General features: G+C 38.8%; 1 protein-coding gene and 1 long non-coding RNA gene across 15 annotated transcripts in view; one reads left to right on the top strand and one right to left on the bottom strand.

Moving 5' to 3' along the window:
• Positions 1–21,043, top strand: part of CEP85L (centrosomal protein 85 like) — a 160,642-nt gene that overhangs the window by 86,584 nt on the left and 53,015 nt on the right. The gene's annotated exons all lie outside the window — the stretch shown is intronic.
• Positions 793–19,554, bottom strand: LOC104148475 (uncharacterized). Of its 2 annotated transcripts, XR_695118.2 has the most exons (4): positions 19,026–19,422; positions 13,763–13,797; positions 7,248–7,367; positions 793–5,753 (listed from the first exon to the last, which is right to left on the bottom strand). It is a non-coding gene; the product is annotated as an uncharacterized lncRNA (long non-coding RNA). The 2 variants fall into 2 exon arrangements; XR_695119.2 differs by lacking the exon at positions 13,763–13,797 and having other exon boundaries at positions 19,026–19,554.

The following is a 21,043-nucleotide window of genomic DNA, read 5'->3' as shown; positions in this document are numbered from 1 at the left end:
TACAGGTGTTCCCTCTATGTATGAAGGCAAAGTTGCATGTTTAAACCCTGCATGTATTCTGGTTGCTGTTCCAAAACCTCTGTTCCTGTTAAAGGTGTGCCGGCACTGCTGCCGAGCTGGGTTTCAGGAACAGAGCCAGCGGGGAGGAAAGGAGGGGGCACAAACCTCATCCATCTCCTTGGCTGAATTCATAAAATGGTGCCATAGCCTTTCAGAGTCTTGGGATAGTAACACATTAGGATAAAGTTTTATTGAAAATTGACTTGCTCCTGCTATTTTTATATTTGTATCCATATTGATAGATCAGTGTTCAGGATCCAGATTGCCCCTAACTTAGGAAATAATGATCCCATCAGCTGTCAGGGTCAGCCCTCGATCATAAGGGAAGTGCTTGAAGCTGTTAAGATGTGTGTTTTCCGTAGGTTTTCCTCTGCTCCCCTGGCTTCCCGGGCTGTTACGACGTGGGACCACAAGGACTCCGTCAGTGATTTAGGGCGCGTGGGGCAGGAGGGAAGCTCCTGGTCGCTTAACAAGCACTTTCCGTGCTCTGCCTTAGAGTAGTGGTAATGGGCCTTGGTGTGCCATCTGTTAGACTTCCTCAAGTGAGGAGATGTGGTTGTGAAACAGGACGCAGAGAAACCGAAAGTGTGTGTGCAGCTGTCGGGCCTTGGGCTCTGGCAGGCTCCCCTGCTGGCCCTCCCCGTCTGCCCCCTCTCTGCTGAGAGGCTGCCAGGAGGGAGGACAGCGGAGTTGCAGCTGAGATAGAGAAGCGTAAACACAGGAGACTGTTACTTCCTGTCTTAATGCTCTTTATTTTGTATTTTTAGAGTCTCATTGCAGTTGTACTATGCATGAACAGTGTATATGCTTTTGGTAATTGCTATGCCATTATTTCTGAAAAATTAAGATAAGTACAGTCCTAAGCGGAATATATACCGAAGAATATAACCCTAGGAGAGCATGATAAAGTTTTGGAGAAAGTTGATAATTAAAACAAAAAACACCACTCTGGAATTACTACTTTACTTTTCATGTCAGCGGGGATTATTTTTATTCTCTTTACTTTTAACAAGTGAGTACGTGCACTGATGGATATGCAGTGGTTTTTGGAGGAATGAAAAAAATTACCATTTATGATGATTCTGCTTTAAAATCACTATTGCCACAAACAGAAAACAAAACTAACTGCTTTTAACTAAGGGTCTAGAGCAGCTTTGTCAATCTTTAGGGCAGACGGGTAGAGGGAGGGAACATAAAAGGCAACTATCACTAAAGAAGTCAGAACAGACTGCAACATTTTTCCGTGCTGATGTTGAGGCCTGATAGTTCAGGAGCACATAGTATCTGTAGACCATTTTATGTCCTCACAGACCATGGTGAACCATTTATCCTTCATTCATAGCCAACAGTTGAAAAACTACAAATTAGAGTTTATTTTTAGAAAACCAGTCAAGATTTCCATTTAGGTTGACGGTGAAAGAGAACTTACTGCGGCCCTTAAAAGCTGTTCCAAAGGTTGAATGCTCTCAGCAGATCTCTGCTTCCTTTATAGCCTGAATTTGGCCAAATTCAGGCTCTGTCTGTTGTTGTGTTTTTTTTTTTTTCTTCTTGTTGTTGGTTTCTTTTAACACTTTGCTTGCTAAATTAAACAGACTTTAAAGTGTCATTTCCATGCAAATTCTGAACAAGTGCCTTTACTGTGCAACATAAGAGACGTCCAGAGTGTTGGCTAGAAGGCTTACAGCTCTCCTGAGGTCCTCTTTTAGGACATGCTCTGTTTTGAACCTGCAGGAATAGATGCTGTGGCTCCACAGACTGCTGTTCTGGAGAAGCTGCATGGTTTATCTGTGGGTGCAGTGTTAGCATGTTTCTGAAATAAATCTCCAAGGAGGATCTAGCCTGTGATTGCTTTGTAACATCATGGAATTGTAAATGAATTTCTTTTCTCTACTTAACATGTACTGCTTGATGTTTGCCTTGTGAAGGTAAACTTTTTGCCACATGTTTCCAAGAGACAGATTTTAAAAATACTTTAGAGAAAATAACTTCCATGCAGAATTCGTGTTTCACCGTATGTCTAATTGTTTCCTGTGTATAGCTGATTGAAAAATCTTTCAGCAAACATCATCCTAATAGCACTTTTTTGTTGTTTTTTGTTTTTTTTTCTTAGCCCTGAAGTGAAGTGCATGATTGGGCCTATGTTAAGGGGGAAAAAAAAAAGTTATAACCTGACAGGGGTTCCCACTAACTGAACTGGGAAGCATATATAAATCTGGGTATGAAGTCTGTATGTGTTTCTCTAAATGCATATTATTTAAACTTTGATGCTGTTATCCGAATGTACTTTGGTAGATGCTGCATGCTCTTTCAGCAGCAGTGTTTAAAATGAAAGTGTGCCTTTAAAACTGTGGGAGTTAATATATTAAGAAACAAGATTTCAGAAGGTTGCATATTTGTTTATTAGGTCTGTACAGTGTTGTAGGCATCACAAGATGACTCTCTGGATTGTTCTCCCAGAGTATGGGGTCTCTTTGATTTCTTCATAGTGTATTAGCATGTGTCAGAATACAGTAGAGATAAGAGATGGAAATTGCTGAAGTGCATCTTTCCACTTTAACAGGTCTTACCAATTTTTCTCTTTATTTAGAAAAACACTGCCTTTTTGCAGTATGTATATGAAAGCTACCAGAACTTGAATTTTAATCCAGTGAGAAATGTAAATATATTACAATAATCTATATTTCAAAACGGAGAGGAAAACAAATTGTATGCATGCATGCATACCTAAACATTTGTAAACAAATGTTGTAAAATATTAAATAAAAGAAAAAGTTAAACATCCTTCAAATAATATTACCACCACAGACAACTTTGATTTTTCCGCTAGTTTTGAGTTGACATTTTTATAATCCTGACTGATCAGAAAACTGGAAAGGATCAATATCAGCATTTTTCCTGTGCCATGTTTTGATGAAACTATACTTTTCAGCAAAACAAAAGTTTTTAACGTGAAGAACTACCACCTTCAGTTAACAGAATGAACTCACATTCGCTGTGTGCCTCAGTTAAGCTGCTCTATGTTCTGTCTTTTGCTGTGAAATTGGTAGTCTGACAACTGGGATTCATCTCAATCTAGTGAATACCTGGGCTCAGCCTGTAGTAAGGGCTACCTACCACAGGATGGTAAACCGAACTTGGGCTGAGCTTGATTGCAAAAAAGAGATTTGACCTTTAACAACAAACAGCATTGGTATCCTGGTAACTTAGCCGATTTTATGTGACGCCTCGGGAAAGCTCATGTTTCCGCGTGTTTGGTTTCAGCAGTGTGTTTCAACATTTTTCTTTAAATTCTGTAATTTTCATTGTTGGCTGAGAGAAAGTTGCTAGAGTTGTTTCTGAGGATGGTGGCTGTAGGCCAGTGGCAGAGCTTATTGTAGAGTTTCTTTGTAGGGAATTCTGAATTTGGAAATGTAGAATACTCTTCTTTCTCCTTTTATTGAAAGGGAATGTGATTTTTTTTTCCCCACCCCCACCTTCCCCTAGATGTGTTTTAACTGTTTTTAACTATTGGATTATCACTGTTTCCTTAGGTAAGGAAACTCTTGTCTATATAGAAGAGCATACAGAAAATAAGCTTTGTGCAATCTGAGCAGTATATCAGTGAGTAGCCATTTTATTGGGAAAACTACGTGGTCATATTTTTCTTTGGGCTAGAGCAGGCTTTATATCAGTTTCTGTAGTTGTTGGTGTGTTTCATGCCATCTCTTATTTATGTCAAGCACTATCAGAAATCCTTCCACATATGTAACCATACTGTTACAATATATATCCCTTGTATATACACGTACAGATTTTTTTTTAAAAAAAGCAAAATTTTTCCAGATAATCAAAATGAGTGATAAAGTGCTTACAGTGAAGTAGCTGTGCAACTTTTTCTGCTTTAAATGCAAACAGACAGTCGGTACAGAAATTGATATGACTATGCTAACATAAAAAAGCTGTAAATCAGTATTTTGCAGGAGCTACTTGAAGTGCTTATTGCACAGATTTTTGGAGCAGATGAGAGAAAAACTTCTATTTTAGTTATCCATGCGGCCCCATCTGATGTTGTCTAAGATTTGGAGCAGATAATGTGGAGTGCAGCCCTGGTGCCTGTTAGTGGTAGGACAGGCGAACGTCCTGCGGGATAGGACACATACTGTTGTTTTCCCCAGGCGTACTGTCTTTTTCTTGTGAAAAGTCTTTTTCTAGATTCAATTTATATGGGTCTTTTCCAGCTCAACTGCACAAGCCACCCCTGTTGTTATCTTTGCTCCCAAATTGCCCCTGGGAAAGAGAGGTGCTGTTTGGCCCCAAAGTAATGCATGTCGTCTACTTCTCGGCACTGTCTTTCTCAGCGTGTCTCAGGTGTGTGGAGCAGCTTGGCTGCCTTCTGGGCAAGTACTTCCAGTAGAAGCGGGCTAATAGTGGGCACCGACCTTCCCAGGGACCGCGGAAAAGTAGCTCATCCCCTAAAGGGTTGTAGATGTGCTGGAGGAAGGTTGTGTCGCGTACCGTGCCGTGGGCACCAGCTATGAACTGGGCGAACTGGGCAGGCAGGTGACCCGTGGTACGTCGCGTGTGGCTTGTGGGTGCCCCCACTGTGCGCTTGGCCTGTGCGTAAGTGGTAAGTCCAAGTTGTCGAGGATGCAGCACACTGCCTGCTCTTGCGCAGGTGAACCTACTGCTCGCGTGGCCGTGGTAGAGGCTTCCTAGGCAGACATATGCTCCTTGTTAGTGGTCGTTCTATTTTTATTACTATTTTTATTTTATTTTTAATTTCTTTCTTTGTCAAATTCTTCTTTCGATCCTGCTTCCTAACACTAATGGCTTCTGGCTTTTAAGGTGTTGCTGTGGACCATACGTGTCAAAAAAGGAGTAACTAATAATTTCACGTTCATGTTTGAACTGAACCTGTCCGCATCTTGGCTGCTGCAAGCTGCTGCTGCGGGATATGCTTTTTGAGCTTGCAGCGTCTGTGCTTTTGCTTTCCTCAAGTAATCTGATACTTGCTGTCAACCAAACGTGGATGTTTCCTTCTGCCTTCCTGTCTCATTTTTATGTCATTTCCTGTGAAGGATGCTTTTGGGGGAAACCCCATTTTTAGAATTTGATTTTTGCTGTCCCCATTGCTGAAATTATGTTCCTCGAAGGCTGCAGATCTTTTGTAGCTCGTAAGTACAAAGCAGTCGTAGCAGTGAGAAAACTACAGTAAGTGCTTACACATACTTGGATTTCTTCTTGTACTCAGCAAAGCACTATATGCTTCTTTCAGTCAATGGCAGGTCCATAATTATGTGTAGCTAATTAGGATGGCTTTCTGTTAAAATACATATGGGAACGCTTTCTCCAGCTATCAGATATTTCAGGCTATGCAGCCTTTGCATATTTATGCTTAGATGGTTTGAAGTGTTTAAGTTATCATTGCAAAGGAACCCCTCAAAACAGGCTTTGAGAGGAAAACGGAACGTCACAGAGCTTCACATCAGCTTCACAAGGATAAAGGCGAGCACCAGAACCAAGACAATGAGCAGAAAATTGAGTAGCAAGTTGAGACCTCTGTTGTTAGCAAGATCCATAGCGTGCAGCAGTCTGCCCTCTTGTGCTTGCAGCCGACTCGAGATTGTAGCTTGGGATTGCTGGTTCAATAGTAAGCAATTTGGAAATGCATGAATTTCATGCTGTGTCCTCAGCTGTTTACCTGTTTCAGCTGCCTAAAAAAAAAATGTAATTTTTTTTTTCTCCAAAAAAATCATCTGCATACTCCGATAAGTCTTCTTTTTTCCAAGCAAATATCTTTAACTTCAAACATATATGTATATTTTTTTAATAAAATGATAGTTTTAATTTTACTACTGCACTTCTGAAGACTGGATTAATAGGAAGGACTTGAATTGTATACAGTTTGTCTATATATACAAATATAGCTGCTTTTCAGGTCCATCTGAGTTCTAGTAGTAGGAATATGAGAAATATTATATTTCTATATTATATTAGAATATAGAAAATTTACTTTTAAAGGCTCTCTGTAGGTCCAAAAAAAGAAAATTTTTCTTCTTCTGCACCAAATGTACCTCTATTAATAGGAGTGTTTCCTGCCGTTCTAGGGTTTAACATTGTGCAGCGCAGTAGGTAATGTTTTGCCAACATTGCACTGTGTAGGATTTACTGCAGCTTTCCAAATGCCTTATTAAGAATTCAGAGCAAGTTGGCAGACCATGCAGCTTTAGTGCTTTTAATAGCACATATGCAATAGCTTATTTTAATATTAATTACTTAGCAATTGTGGGTTTTGTATTTTTATATATATAACAACAAATAGAACTACTCAGCCCCAACATTGAAACGTAGCCAGAATTTCCTTTTAATAACCAGTTGAGATTTTTAGGGAAGATCACAAGAGGGCAGTGTTTTATAGTTGTATATTTTACACAAGATTAGAACTTTTGGCATTGTTGTTTTGTGTTTAAAACAAAAATTATAAAGCAATCAATTTGACTAAATTGCTTGTCGGATACTAAAATAAATTTATATCTATTTTAAATAGTAAAAAAAAATGGTAATTTGAGTACGGTTTTGAAAAGAATCCTTACAAGTAGGTTGTTCTGTTTTTTCATTCTCTTGATGGGCAGCAGAGGATCACTCGTCTCCTTCCGTCAATGAAACCCACTTGTTTAGTTTTTAAGATTTAGATGAAAGCCAAAAGGACTATATTTAGTGTTAGATAAAGGATGTCTATGTATTGTAGAGGACTTGACAAATATTTTCTAGTTGTATTCTGAGATACACTATTAATGGGCATATGAATACCGGAGTCTGGTTTATAATCTGTAGTATATGCTGACAGATATGAACCAGGATTTAAGACGTACTCTCTAAGTGAGTGTATTACTCTTTCCTCAAATTGTGGCAGATTGGATATAGAGGAAGTACATGAGTGTATATGTCTGAGGACATGAGAGAAAGACATGAGAGGAAGGCATGAGCGTATATGTCTGACGCGATTGTCATTTTACATGCATTTGTAGCAAAATTTATGGAAAAGTTCTTTGTGCCTGAAGGCTACACAGACTATTTTGCATGCGTTTTCTGGAAAATGTCGTTTAAGGCTATTTTACACTTGTCTTTCCACTGAATGCTTCAGTTCTGGTAGTAAGGGCAGTCGTTGCAAACCTGATGCAGAAAAGCTAATAAAGAAAGGTAAGTACCTGCGGCCCTTCTAATTGCCTTGCTGACTGATCTTGACGAGAACAAAATTTTTAATTCCGAAATGGATGACTTCTTCACTTAAAGAAAAATGAGTAGTTTTTTCAATATTTGCTGAAGATCTAGGAGAGAAAGCATATTTCTTAAAGCAAACAAAACAACAACAACAACGACAGACATTTTTGTTCCTTATTCAGTTCTTTACCAGTATAGAACTGCCACCGGTCATTTATGCCAGAGTCATGAATTAAGAACTGAATTATGAATTTTATTTTATGGGAAGAACGATACAAGACTGTTGCTTTTTTATTTTCATTATTCATTACCTGGATGTAAGATAAAATTGCAAAAATATGTAGCACGGAGAGGAGTGAAATGGAGAAATGAAAACTTAACCCAAGGCACCTGTTGTGTTTGGAATTTTTATTATGCCGCATAGAAGTAGCGAACTTTTTGCTTATACTTTCCTAAAACGCATCATCATTTATGTGCACTAGTTGAGAATAAGTTAAGTATACATAAATGATTTGCTCATAGCAAAGTGAGCAAATTTACTGTTCAAAACCAAAACAGGATAAGCAGAGCTATAAAGAATCAGAAAGCTTCCTGATGACTAATTCTTTCATGTAACTTATAAGTATATACTACAGTGAACACTTCTTCTAAACTCTGTTGTATTTGAATATCTTATTTAATGCGTTAATATCTTTTCCAACAATTAGCAAAAAATACAGTAGGTGCTAGTTTTAAAGCTCTCATAAGTATACAAAGAAGAATGTGCTATGTACAAAAGGCTTTTTTTTAATCTCTATTTCAGTTGATATTTTGTAGCATGGAGCATGATAGCAGTTTTTATATCAGCAGAACTCTAAGACACCAATGTGACCTTACAGTACATGCGATTTATCTGCATTGTCATAAAATAACAGTAGGGCTTCCAGTTTCTTTATATCTTGGTTTTGTTCTTGCTTACTCTTTTAAAAAAAATAATGACTTTTTTAGGAGTGCTTTGCTGTGACCTCTATATAGAATTGATTCTTGTGGAGGCTATAACCCCAACATATTCTCATAAACGTGCGTATTGGTAATTTACTCTTTAACATTTCTCCTCCTCAGGAAACTTTCAATACTGTAAAAATGTTGTGTATTTTTGGTGGAAGGTTTTTTTGTTTTGTTTTGTTTTTTTGAAACTGCTTCAGAGCAAACTAAAACTGGAAACCCTATCCATACACAAAAATACAAATTTTAAAAAGAGAGGAAAGTAACTTTACATTTTCCTACTACTTTCCACCTAAGTAGTTCCCTGTGTTTTTGCGGATTTTTTTTTCCCCTTCCTTTCTTAAAAAGAAGAATTAATAGGGAAAATGTGCTCACTAAAATCTCCTACTTCTGTGAGAGTAGTCAGAATGCCTGAAATTGAAATTTATATTGACAGTTCTCATCAGCAATATTCATACATTATCATGAAACGATGAGAGTATGAGTGTTTATGTATTTTTGTGTGTGTGTGTATATATATATATATACACATACATATACACTCACATACACATACATAAACCTATTGTCCTCTTGACGTTTTTGGTAACCATATACTAAATAAAGAGTAACAAGCAATTCTTTTCTTTGCTGGCAAGAAATGTAGCTATATTGCTTAGGATAATGGTCTGTTGGTAACTAGTTTCACACAAAAGGGTGAAAGCAGGCAAAAATTCCTATAGTGAAGATAGGGTATGACGATGAGAGAGGATGATGTCAAGTGTCTAGTGTGATCTTCAGTGGTGGATTCAAGATTCAAATATGTTTTATGTTTTGAAGTGCTTGTAATCAGTAATTGTTATGACCCATAATTTTTTCCTGGTGTAAGACTGCCTATATCATCAGTGCTTGCCTTAATGCTCATGTGGTCACTAATTTCCGGCAGCATTTACTGTCTTTTCGGGGATCTGGTTTCTACATTATTTATTTGCCAGTTCGGAAGTGCATCACCACTATACTCATTTGCATTACACCGAGTATAGGTTTTCCAGTGATTTCTTTCCAGCCTGCTGAGTTGTTTACCGTTGTCAACCTCTCTTCACGTCATGTGAAGTCTTAAAGGCAGAGTTCAAGATAAAGATAAATTCAGGAAGTCAAAACAAGTTTATCCATAGGATTGGTTGCATAGAGTCATGTAGAAAGAAGCTATTAAAAATAGATATCCATTTGACCTCTGTATATTGATTTTTGAGCTTTCATTAAATTTGAACATGTTGCAGTTTTTAGGAATTTGGTTTAACACCAGCAACACATGGGAGGTCTGGAAGTTTAGTGCTCAGTCTTGTTACTGAGAAGTGTGGGAATAGAGAACTTCACATATACTGTGGTTTGCAGACTTGAAGAAATTATTCTGCCATGTTCTCTCTCCTATACATAAAGACGTGGACCATTTATTTTAGCAAAATACTTATCTATTCTCTAACGAGGCATTTGCAGTTGAGGGTAGTGGTGTTACTTGTATTTGTATGAGGTAACTTTACTCAAAATAGTGGCCCAAAACTTTTTATTTACCATATCAAATATAAGGAACCTTGAGTGATATTGACAAATAACGAATTTGCTGTGGTGTTAAACTAAGGAAATTTTGCATATATTATAGCAGGCCATGCTGAAGTTGTCTAAAGCCAAATATTAAGAGCATAGAGCACTTCTTCAGTTTATAGTTGTGCCAGGTGTTATGCTAGTTAAGTGGTCGCAGAAAATTAGAACTTTGAAACCCATTTAGTAGTTTCAATTTTTCTGCAAAAACATGGTGACAAATCTTTCCAGGTGTTATTTCGTTCTCTACGGATGTATCTGGTGAAAGCGGAACTATGGAAAACAGTGTAGTTGAATCTGTAAATTTTTTTATTCAGATACCAAGTTGTATATATTTTAGATACCTTAAACAAGGAGTAAAGAAGTTATGTCATATTCTGTTTCTAGGTGAGAAGACTTTGTTTTGCTTTATTCTCAGATTATTTTAAAAATACTCAATTTTTTTGAATAACTTCAGTTGGTAGTGCAAAGATGTAGTGTCTTGAAGTAAGCAGAACAGAAAATTTTCTACAATGTATTCAAATCTGTGTGCATACATCTTCTTTGAGTGAACTTAGGCCTAATTTAAAAACATGTCCAATGACTTAAAAATGTTCAGGGAAACCTATAGTCATTTAGGCTCAAAGAAGTAAAGTTATTGTTTGTGCGTACAATTGATCTGACTAAAACATGAGGAAGCTTACCAACTAGTGAAAAAGCAGTACTTTACAACATTCAGAAAAGGTATCTCTCAACCGAGACAAATAAATTAGGTCATGCACAGCTTTGTAACAATAGGCGCTCAACACTGTTCGGCACAGAAGTGGGTTTTTAATATATATAGTGGGTAGTAAGAGAATGGTGCGGTGGTGGCATACGACTTTAGTCCAAGCGCTAGCCCCTCTCGCAAGAGGATCCTTGCATTGGGAGTTTCTGGTGCTGGTCTCTTCCCTTTGGGGTGACTTTGCTAGAGGACAGTGCGGAGAAGTGCTGGAGCTTCAGAGGAGCATCACAATGATGCAGATCAGCAAGAGGCAAATTAAAATCAGGCAGAAATTCACAAAGAGCTCCTGGAGCCTTTGGCGTGCTTGTGGGTTGACCTCAATAGTTGAGGCTCTCCTCAGAGCAGAGCGGGTTATGTATTGGACCTTCTCCATGGCAGCAAGAAAGCAGAGGGCACAAGTCAGAGGTTTTAGAAGTGCAGGAAAGAAGAGAAGTTGTCAGGAACAGTGCAAAGTGCCTAGTATCTTCTGATTTTGTTTTAGACAATCTTTGTGGAGCTGGGAAAGCAGGAAAGTGAAGAGTTAGAAACAGAGCAGTAAAGTGGTTTTGATCAGTGCAAATGGAGATTGCTTTCAAGTTCTAAAAAGCCTGGAATAATTGTCTTTACAGTGTTTTTAATTTAAAATGAGATTTCCAAAATGTTATTTTTCAAGATTAGGTTTATGTTTGTCCTGAAGGCTACTGAGCACCTGCATCTTAGCAGTGCTGGCCTGTTATTAAATGGAAATTGTGGATTTGTGCATGTCATTGCTTTAGATCCTAATCTTTCTTTCAGAGACTGTGGAAAGGCCATAGCTGCGTGTTGCTTTTGTGTTGTTTATTTGTTCTTCTCTCCCTTACTATTAGTTCAGGCATGCCAGGAAACATGATTAAATGGCTAGAACTACAGACCTTTCTGCCAGGAGGTTTGGGTATTACTACCAGCTGTTACTGACCTGGGCAGATAATCTGACTTTGCAGTACCTTGTTTTGGAAGGGGAGGAAAACAAATCTTGGTGATGCATTCCCAGTCTAAGTAAAAATACTTTACAATGTGTAAGTAAAAGCTATGCATGGCTGATAAAAAGAATTTTAGTATTTAGTATTTTTCTCACCAGATAAAGCAAAATGAGAACTAAACTTGTTGTCCTCTACACATAGGAACATACATTACATGGCTTAGGTTCAAAGGCATTGCGCTGCTATGAGGAACAAAGTAAAACATGTATAGCTTTTGTCCTTTGAGTGTGTTTTATTTGAAGTATGTTTTCCCCCTTTTTAATGACAGATGGAAGCATAGGGTATCAGTCTTAAAACTCCCAATAAACAGTCGGGGTGTAAAACCCTCCCATGTGAGTGCTTCATGGCAAGATGCTGACTTTGATATGCGCTTGCTCAGCTCGTAGCAAAATAGATCTTGCAGCTGCTATCACAATGTGAAAAAATAGTACTTAAGATGATGGCAATGGTACACACATCTCTCAAACTCTGCTCATAAAGCTGTAACTGCTCTTACATGTGATATGAATGTGTATCATGATCATATCTCTGACAGAAGGCCTTTCCTTTTTTTTCTCCAATTAATGATAGACACGTGTCATCCCTATCTGCTCATGCCACATAAATGAAAATCAGAGCTTAAGGATATCTACCGCACAAGTTCCATGATGATCCTGACTGAATCCAAAATACTTTATATTGTCCATGAATTTCCCTTTAGATGTGGCTAAAATGGAAGAACCATAAAGTGAAACAAAGAGTTTTTCAGACTTTTTTTTTTTTTTAATTTCTTCATATGAGGCTGCAGAGTCAAATGGTACTGTAAGAGCAGACTACTTGTGGTGCTAGTGTCAGTGGCAGCACTGGCATTCAAAAGAGACTTTTAAAAGAAACCAGATTACACATAGATATTTTAATACCTTTAGGTGGGTTCCTTGTGGTGTCGTCATCTCCTAATGCTGAACTTTATGTTTTTGTTGTGGTGCTTTAAGCTATGGTTTATCTTTAGTGCCAGCAAAACACGCATCAGGAGCTTATTTCCATTGTGAGTATAATTTTTCAGCTGTGTTTGACTTTATGCTGTACCTCCTTTCATCTATTTAAACAGTTAAAGTGCTTGCCAAATATATCCTGTTTAGCTCTTCTCTGGTCCGTGTCTGTCCCAAGTGCAGTAAAAGCAAGACAGACATACAGGAATTCTCAGATAACTTAAGGCACGTTTGTTCCCCTAGCCTAAAAGGGGCTGGGATGCATTAGACAGTTTATCCTCTTCTAGACAAGGCACAGCCGATCAGCCACTAACAGATTTATGCTAGCACAAATAAGCTTGTGTGACTGACGCTGCACAGAGAACAGTATTTCCTGAGAATGACTTCATCACAACTCGCTATGTCACTTTTTTTTTTTAAATGCAGAGATGTGCCGCCTGTGGTCTTTGGGCTTTGTGGGACCTGTTAAAGCAACGTACCTGGCTTCTTCCCGGCGGCTCTATTTCTTGGGACCCTCAAAAGAATTGGAACAGGATGAGTTTTTACCTGCTCATATGCACTCTTAAGTCCATTTCTGTGTAGACCATTAGATTATCGTGCGCACGCAGAGCACCTATGCTGCTGTTACACTGAGTATGTTTCACTTATATGACTCCAGGAGCAACAATGTAGGGCTTTAAAGTGCTTCCGTGAAAGGCAGTATTAGCTTGTAGGGCATCACATGTATAAAGCCATCACAGATGAAGGAAGACAGTAAGATCTCTCAGGGAGGAAAAAACCACTTCTTCTTCCCTTTGGAATAAGTGAGGGACGTTGCTAGGGGAGCACACAATAGATCAGAATACACTTTCGAGCTGTCGTGTTGGCATTAGCTGTTTGAACATACGTTGCTAGAAGGGTAGTACGAGAGGATTTTACAAAGGCAGGATAGTGTAAATGAGAATATATATCTTTTATGGGTAGAAGAGTGTGGAGAGAAGAGATGAAGAAAGGTCAAAATGGAGTAACTGGTATTCTTTTTTTTAAAAAAAAAACAAAAAAACCAAAAAGTTTGGGTTTAGGAATTTTAAAAATACCTACATGTTGCTTTACCTATTACATCCATGGGAAAAGTTTCCTTGCAAGCAAAGGAAGCAAATTATACATCTGCAATTCCACAAGTCTTTCTTTACAAGGTGTGTGGTTAGTAGTTTCTACTAATAAACACATACCTTGTTTGTTAATCCTCCATGACGCTGTCACGCACCTAAGTGTGCATAAAGAGAAACAGATTCAGTAACACAGCTGCATGTGGATAGCTCGCAAGGTCAAAACGGACAGCCTGCAAAATAACTGCACTAAAATTCTGGCCTATTATTACCACAAATAGAAAGGATTCTCTGCTGGTCACTCCACTGACTGTGGTTTTGGTCAATTTTAAGAGAGAAAAGTGCAGCAAAAGGACAAGCTGTGTTTGGTGGTGGTTTTTTTTTTTTTTTGGAAGTCAAACAGTATTGCGTTCATATGTGATGGGGTCGAGTATTGCAAAAGGAAAACTTGGCTGCGTTGCTATATAGTTGCGTATTCAGTCCAGGATTGCTAATGGATATGGAAGGCTTGTGTTATGCATAGCGCAACGCTGCGGGAAGTGGCCGTATAGCCATAACGCCCTGTGCTGCTGTGTAGGGGATCCCATATAGCCAGTGCTGTAGAATGAGTCACGGATCACAATTATTGCTTCCTTCTTCACTAACATATGACCGTTTCCCTGATTTGTATGAGGCTATTTTTATCTTTGTTTCTTGGTGTCCTTCATAACGAGAGGAGGTATGCAACCAAAGCTGAAAACTGTGGGCCACACTCGTTCCTGGTGTAACTGCATTGACTCCACTGAAGTCACGCAGCATAAATTTGGCTCCCTTGGAAATGCCACAGCAATTTTAGACTCGGCCTGTTTCCTGTCATACGTTTACTAAATGCAGCAGTGATATCAGTGGAATAGAAGAGGTTTGACATACTTAACTTGATTGTATGGGACAGCAACAAATCAAGCTGTAGCCTAGGAAAGCCATTGCTAAAAATTAATATTGTGTAATAGTGTATTTCATAGCTTTTTACAATGAGATGACCCCCAAAATAGTCCAATTTTTATCCATTGAAAATTAGTCTCTCTATGTCCATAAACATAGTGATGCAAAAAGTACTATTGAGTTATGTGATCTTTTATCTAGTAGCTGTTTGAAGCTGATATCTATAAACTACCTGGCATAAAATGTCCTTTCAGATAAGCTATTTCTATTATCTTTTTTAATGTGTGCAGTGTGATACTCCCAGTTAGGGGAAGGCATGTTCTCTGCACATTCAGAAAAGGAAACTTAATGTTTGGGTATGTAATGCCAGAGCTAAGAAGAAGCCAGTACATAGGACCAAATGCTTTGAGTTAAGTTAGTTGAGTTGAATTTGGACCCTTTGTAACAAGTGCCTGTGGAATATGTGGATCCTGGAGAAGGAGAGGGTGTAAAGGTTTAAAGCTCTCCCTGTGCACTGAGACTCGAGCTGATACGGAGGCAGACTTGTCGTCATCTTCCCTGACAGGGCAGGAAGATTTTGTCCTATGTTAATGCATGCATCTTATTTCAAGTTGCATTGCGTTGTTTTGAACCCTGCTGTAAAACGCCTCCTCGCTGGCAGTATGGAGTCACTTGAACTGAAGCCTGTGAGTCTGTGAAACTGCTCCTTTTTCATGTGAGAGAGACAGGGTGAGGAGGGAGGGAAAGAGAAGGAAGGAACATGAATTTACTCTGGAGACCTCTGGAGGGTCTTACTGCTGTTCCTCCAGATTAGTTCAGTGAACAGAAGTTTCCATCTGTAGCACGGAAATAGCTTACAAGTTTTGGAGTACAGAATAGATATATGTGGGTTTTTTTTGGTTTTTAAGGAGAGAGAAAAAAATAATATAATCTGGAGGTGATTTGAGTGTTTTTTTTACTTCCGTGGCTGGATGGTTTCCTATTTGCCTACGCTAGGGATGCAGGATTCTGGTTCTTACTCTGCTTTCAGAGTTGTACTGGGTAAGGATCAAGCTGTGCCAGGGAAGAAAGACATTAGCCCATACAGCAGCTTTACTGCAGAGAACGGAAGCTCGATCTTTTTCTGCTAAAAAGAAAGCAGAAAGAGGAAAGTAAGAGCTGGAGGTCAAAGCCAGGCTGGGATGGGCAAAAGCAAGAGTACAGAGAACAGTGCAGGGAGAGCAGATGGAGGAAGGAATACAGAAAGAGAGAAACAAACAGAAGGAGAGGGGGAGTGCAGAAAAAGACCGAGGAATTGTGCAAAAAGAAGAGTGCAACTGAAGTACATTAAGAGCTAGAGACTGCCTTGTAAGATGTGATGTCCTCAATCGCAGGTAGTGAAAGAGTTTCCTTCGAGTGGTGGGAAACGACGACTCAACCCATAGGTTTGTGGGCAGCAATAAAAGGAGATCTAAACTCGGGTTTATCCTTTCCTTCCCTTTGTTTTAAAGTCTGTCCGGCGTCAATATTTTTCATGGTTTGGGAGGGAATAGGGTAAATAAAGCTCATACTTTCAAATCAACAGTTTAAATTCAGATTTTTTTTTCCCCCCTTTCCCCCCCCCTTCCCTGCAACTGCTACAGAGCCATTCATCTTGGATCCTGAGCAGATGCCTCAGCCTATATATTCATCTGTTTGCCTAATACAAACAAGATGTATAGTACCATACAGTTTTTTGCCAGTTGTTGTTCTGATCTAAAAAGGCAAATCACACCTCTCCTTCAGGGAATGAGCTCCTTCCTCCACTGTATGCACTGAGCACCGAACATCTCGTGGTTTCAAGCTGGGCTGTACGTTCTAGTGGTTCATACGATATTGCACTTACCCATTTCCTATTAATAAGTAATTTGAACTGCTGAAAAAATTGAAGTGCATCTAACACATCTAAAAGGTGCAAGCGGAAGGGGGATGCTGCGTGTTGGTTTGGTTTTTGGAATTTTTTTCATCTCTTTCAGCAGCTTTCTGCAGTTCATGGGACAACGGAGTGGCACTGATTCAAAGATGAAAATAGTGGATAAACTCAACTTCTGAAAAGTAACTTGGTGCCACTAGAGTCCTCTACAGCCATGTATCAATCTTTAGAAAGCAAAAGCTTCCCAATTCTAAAGTACCTGTAGTTTAGGGAACATAACATTACTTTCCTGTGTGTTTTTTTTTTTTTCCTTGTTTTTCCAGTTGGGATACTTTTCTATTGCTAAATCGAGTTATTCTTAAAACAGTTAAAAGGGTGCTCCTTTTCCTGTGTAGGTGTGTCATATACGTTTTAGTTTGCGGGTGGTCTGAAATTCAGTGAAAGTCATCTTTATAATATCTGCTTATGAACTAATCTTGAGTTTCACGTTATACAGTAAAGATGCTATACTCCTGATCTTTCTGTAGAATGAGAAATAAATGCACTTTCTTTAAAGGAAAAGTGATGTATACAGAAACTCTCTCTAAATACTAATAATACAGTAGTCTTAACTGAATGGTGAAGAAGCAGAAAATTGTTATTTGCTGTAAGTTAAATGCAGTGTTTCACATCTGATTCATAACATTTGTCATCCGCAATATAGTATGTGCTTATGTCACCACTGTTGCTGTTATTACTCAGTTGTAGATGTCTGCAAAATGGGATGCTATGAGCGTGAGATTTTTTGATTGTACTTAGCTACTGAGCCACATTGTCATCTACTTTAAATAACTAACTGTATTACAGTGATAGGATTTAGATGGACAGTGAATAGGAATTTCACCTGCTGTAATTATACTTGAATTGTGATAAAGAGCTGCATATAGCACTTTAGTTTCTGTACATGGGCTTGATCTTTGTATATCTATATAGATTGTGTATTTAAAAAAAAGTATATATGCAGTGTATGTGTCATAAGAGATTCTCGACCTGATAAAATAAATCCAGACTCCCCTCTTCGCTTAAAAAATATATTTAATGTAGGTTTAGCTTGAACAAGTCACACTCAGTCTCTTTGTGAAAACTTTCCTCTTGCTTCCAGTAGGCATAGGTCTGAAGGTACTGAGAGGTTTTAAGTACTACTTCTGCCTACTGCAGGCAGCTCCTAGAGATTTTCATTAGAGGTCATTTGGCTTATGAAACCGGGACATCCAGGCAGTTCCAGGAGTTGTCTAGTCCAAGCTGCCGTAAAGATGCTGAGCACAAAAGCAAATACCTGGGTATGTTTTTGCCTGATGCCTTCCCCAATCAGTAATAGTAATAGATGTGTCTGTTCAGTAGTGGGAAAAATATGCCTCAAAAAAAAAAAAAAATTAAGTTTATCTTTTCTAACACCAGGACCTTAATTATGGCTAAATCATAAAGTATGTGTTGATAGGGCGTGGGGGGGAATAGTTGTAAGGAGAGCAAGAATAAACTGTTTGTTCTGTGAGCTCCTGATTCAAACCATGTCTTTCTCTAACGTGCAAAGAAATTCATTAGATTCTATACCTACTTATTCACGAATCATACTCCCTTTAAAAATATTTGTATGTATAAATATTAAAATATCCTGTATATGACACATGTTGGTATTTGAGCTGTGTTTTCTACTGTTCACACTCATCTTAAAGCTGGGGTTATATTTTATTGTACAATGTTTAACCACTTCCCATAGCTAGGACTGAATAGATTACTTTTTGCATTAAAGTTCAGTTCATGATGTTACAAATCCTACCTACTTTTTTTTTTTTTAATCTGTTATTGAAAGTGTTCTAGGACAAACATGGCAGTTACAATGACCAGCAGGAGAAAAGAAACCTTTAAAGGATTTCGTTGGAAAAATACTGTATGAATTCTGTAGCTGAAAACAAAACCTGAGTAACATGGTATAATTGAAATTTTACTACTGCTGTAAACCACTTACTTGTTTTAATTGAGAGAGCAAAACTTTTTAGTTTGCGGTATGATGAGGCAGGACCCTTAGTGTTACATAAGCAAAGAGCTTTTCTGAGTGGAAAAAGCTTTCCCTTTGTTGGGCTGTTGACAGGCAGCTTTGGGGAAACACAAGTGTATCTACAAAACTCTAATGAGGGAATTATTCTCATTGAGTTGTGTATAAAAAATCAGATTACATTTAGAAGGAGGGACAAAGGTCTGAAGGGGAAAAATGATGAAAGCTTCTCACCTTCCGGTGTGATGCTACTTGTATAAAACACTTATCAAGGATAGCAAAAGTATCCTGCTAGATAATTAGAAAAAAAAATTGAGTTGTCTTTATTGTCTCTTAAATATGTCTCCCACAGCATTATATACTTTGACTTGGAGCTGTAATAATCTCTCAAATTGCATATTTTTTATTTTTAGTGTTTGGAACAGCCTACTAATTTGTATAGAGCAGTTTATTTAGAAAACTACAGCTACGGTACATTGCCGTAAGAATTTAAAAAAAAGAGCGAGACAGAGAGAGAGAGACTGAAAAAAGAGCTTCCTTACCTCTGCTGGTGATTCTTCTCGAGCTACACGGCAGCGTGCTCTGGGCTGTGAGAACTGTCCGTAGTTCGCTGGCAACTTGTCCGAGTATGTCACCAAGTTGTGGGAACAATTGAAGTCGGTTGAAGGGAAAAAATAACAAAAGTTTCAGAGGCAGGACTCCCGATGTCAGTCAGTAGCTCAGAAGTTGTGATTGGTCCCGTTTCTGCCTCTGACACAGGCAGTTGCTCCTCTAAACTTGTGCATAGCAGTAATGTGTTAAACATCAACAACATTTTTCCTTTCGTAAAGGAAACTGTCTACCAGGGAGAATACCTGCGTAGCCAGCGAATGAAAAAAAATTCATGAAGTGGTATGATTCAGTGGGTTAGTGAAAGGAGACGGTTATAAGTATGTATGTGTACACCCCCCCCCCCCCCACACACACACACAACACACTTTTAAACAAAAACTTAAATTGGAATTCCTTCAGGGAGTTGTTTTGGATATGCTACAGTGTTTCGTCAAGAATAAAAAGCTAAAGCTCTGGTATGGGTGATCACTTTTTGTGGGGATTTTTTACTTGGAGAGATGTGTTTTTGTACAAGGGGGTTCTTAAACCACACTTTTAGTGTGTATAGTTTTGGTATTGCTGTCACACGGCTGGCGTTCGGTTTACAGTGTGGTGTGTGTTTTCCCATGTCGTGTTTCCTGTGACCAGGAAATTATTGTTCTATATTTCAAGGCTCTTCCACCCTTTCAAGCTGATATAATGGGTGAGGGAGTTTCCCCCCCCCCTGTAAAATGTGGCTGTGTTTTGTTCTCCCCTCCCCAGACACATCTTCTTTTTGTGGCTGGAAACTGTCCAAGGGGTTTTTTGAGAACCCGCTCTGTGTGTTTGGATAGCAGTAGCAGCTGGGTGCTGCTTCGCAGGTTGTCTTGTGTATCATGCCCTGCGTTGGGAAAGGCCAGCTGTGACCACAGGGCGTATATAGCGCTCTCGTAAGGAGGCTTGTGTTTTCCCTTGCCTGGTCTGCGCGTAGGGAGGTTTCGTGCGTCCAGGAAGAGGAGGATTTTCTGGATGTGAAAGGACTAAACCGTCGAGTGCGTGAGCATCCAGCATCCCGCTTGGTCTGTGGATGCTCCTGACAGCACATGAGTTTTCCTGTCTTGGAAACCGCGGGCAAAAGTACAGAAGCTCAGCCCGCCTCGAAGCGCTTACGGATCTGATTTTGACAATAGCATGGGTTTAGCATGGGTTAGGGCTTGGCTTTGAGCAAGAAACCAAAGACTGCATATGGGGTTGGTGGTTGTTTGTTTTTCTTCGCCATAAGCTATGCTGTGGTAGACGCTGTAAACTAGGGGCGAAAAGTACTGGAAGAGCTCGAGATGTTGTGGTGTAATATTGTCTCAGAACAAGCTGTTTTGATTTTTGTTCCAATACGGTTGAGCCCTTTTACAGAATAGGCTGTAACACAATTGAAGGTAGAAACTCAGTTCTAGTATAATAAATCTGACTGCTTTGTGGTATCTTTTAATATCAAAGCCAGGAAACGTAGGCATATATGTTTCAGTTGAAGTTAATTGGGTATCTCCGCCGGGAGGAATGACAGTTCTTTCCTGGTGCAAAGGGCTCCATAATTTGCTTATAATGGCATTGCTAACATTATACATCTCTGACAGCCAGGCAAACTATTTGGTCTTTTTACGAGGGAAGTCCTGTGTTTTTATCGCAGGCTGTCATCGAGCGAAAGTACTGTAATCATGGTGCTGTTCTCTTTTTATTAGATGTAACATGAAATCTGTGCTGAAAATATTTTACTTTAAATTCACTTCTGTAGTTTCTGTTGTTTAAAGTCTAGCACTCATCACTGCAGTTGCTGTAATGTCAGTTCCCCCTTCTACAGAAAGTCGTAGTACAATGATGATGTTATTGAGTTACTCTTTTCAAAATCTTCATCTTTTCCTTTTTGATAGTGAAATGGACTTTATCATCATTCTGGAGCTTTTTAAAAATGAGATACCTTACAATGCTTATTTTG

Source organism: Struthio camelus, chromosome 3 (assembly GCF_040807025.1).
Source record: "Struthio camelus isolate bStrCam1 chromosome 3, bStrCam1.hap1, whole genome shotgun sequence".
Classification (NCBI taxonomy): domain Eukaryota; kingdom Metazoa; phylum Chordata; class Aves; order Struthioniformes; family Struthionidae; genus Struthio; species Struthio camelus.
The sequence above is the reverse complement of the archived record's forward strand: the minus strand, read 5'-3'. Positions and strand labels throughout refer to the sequence as shown.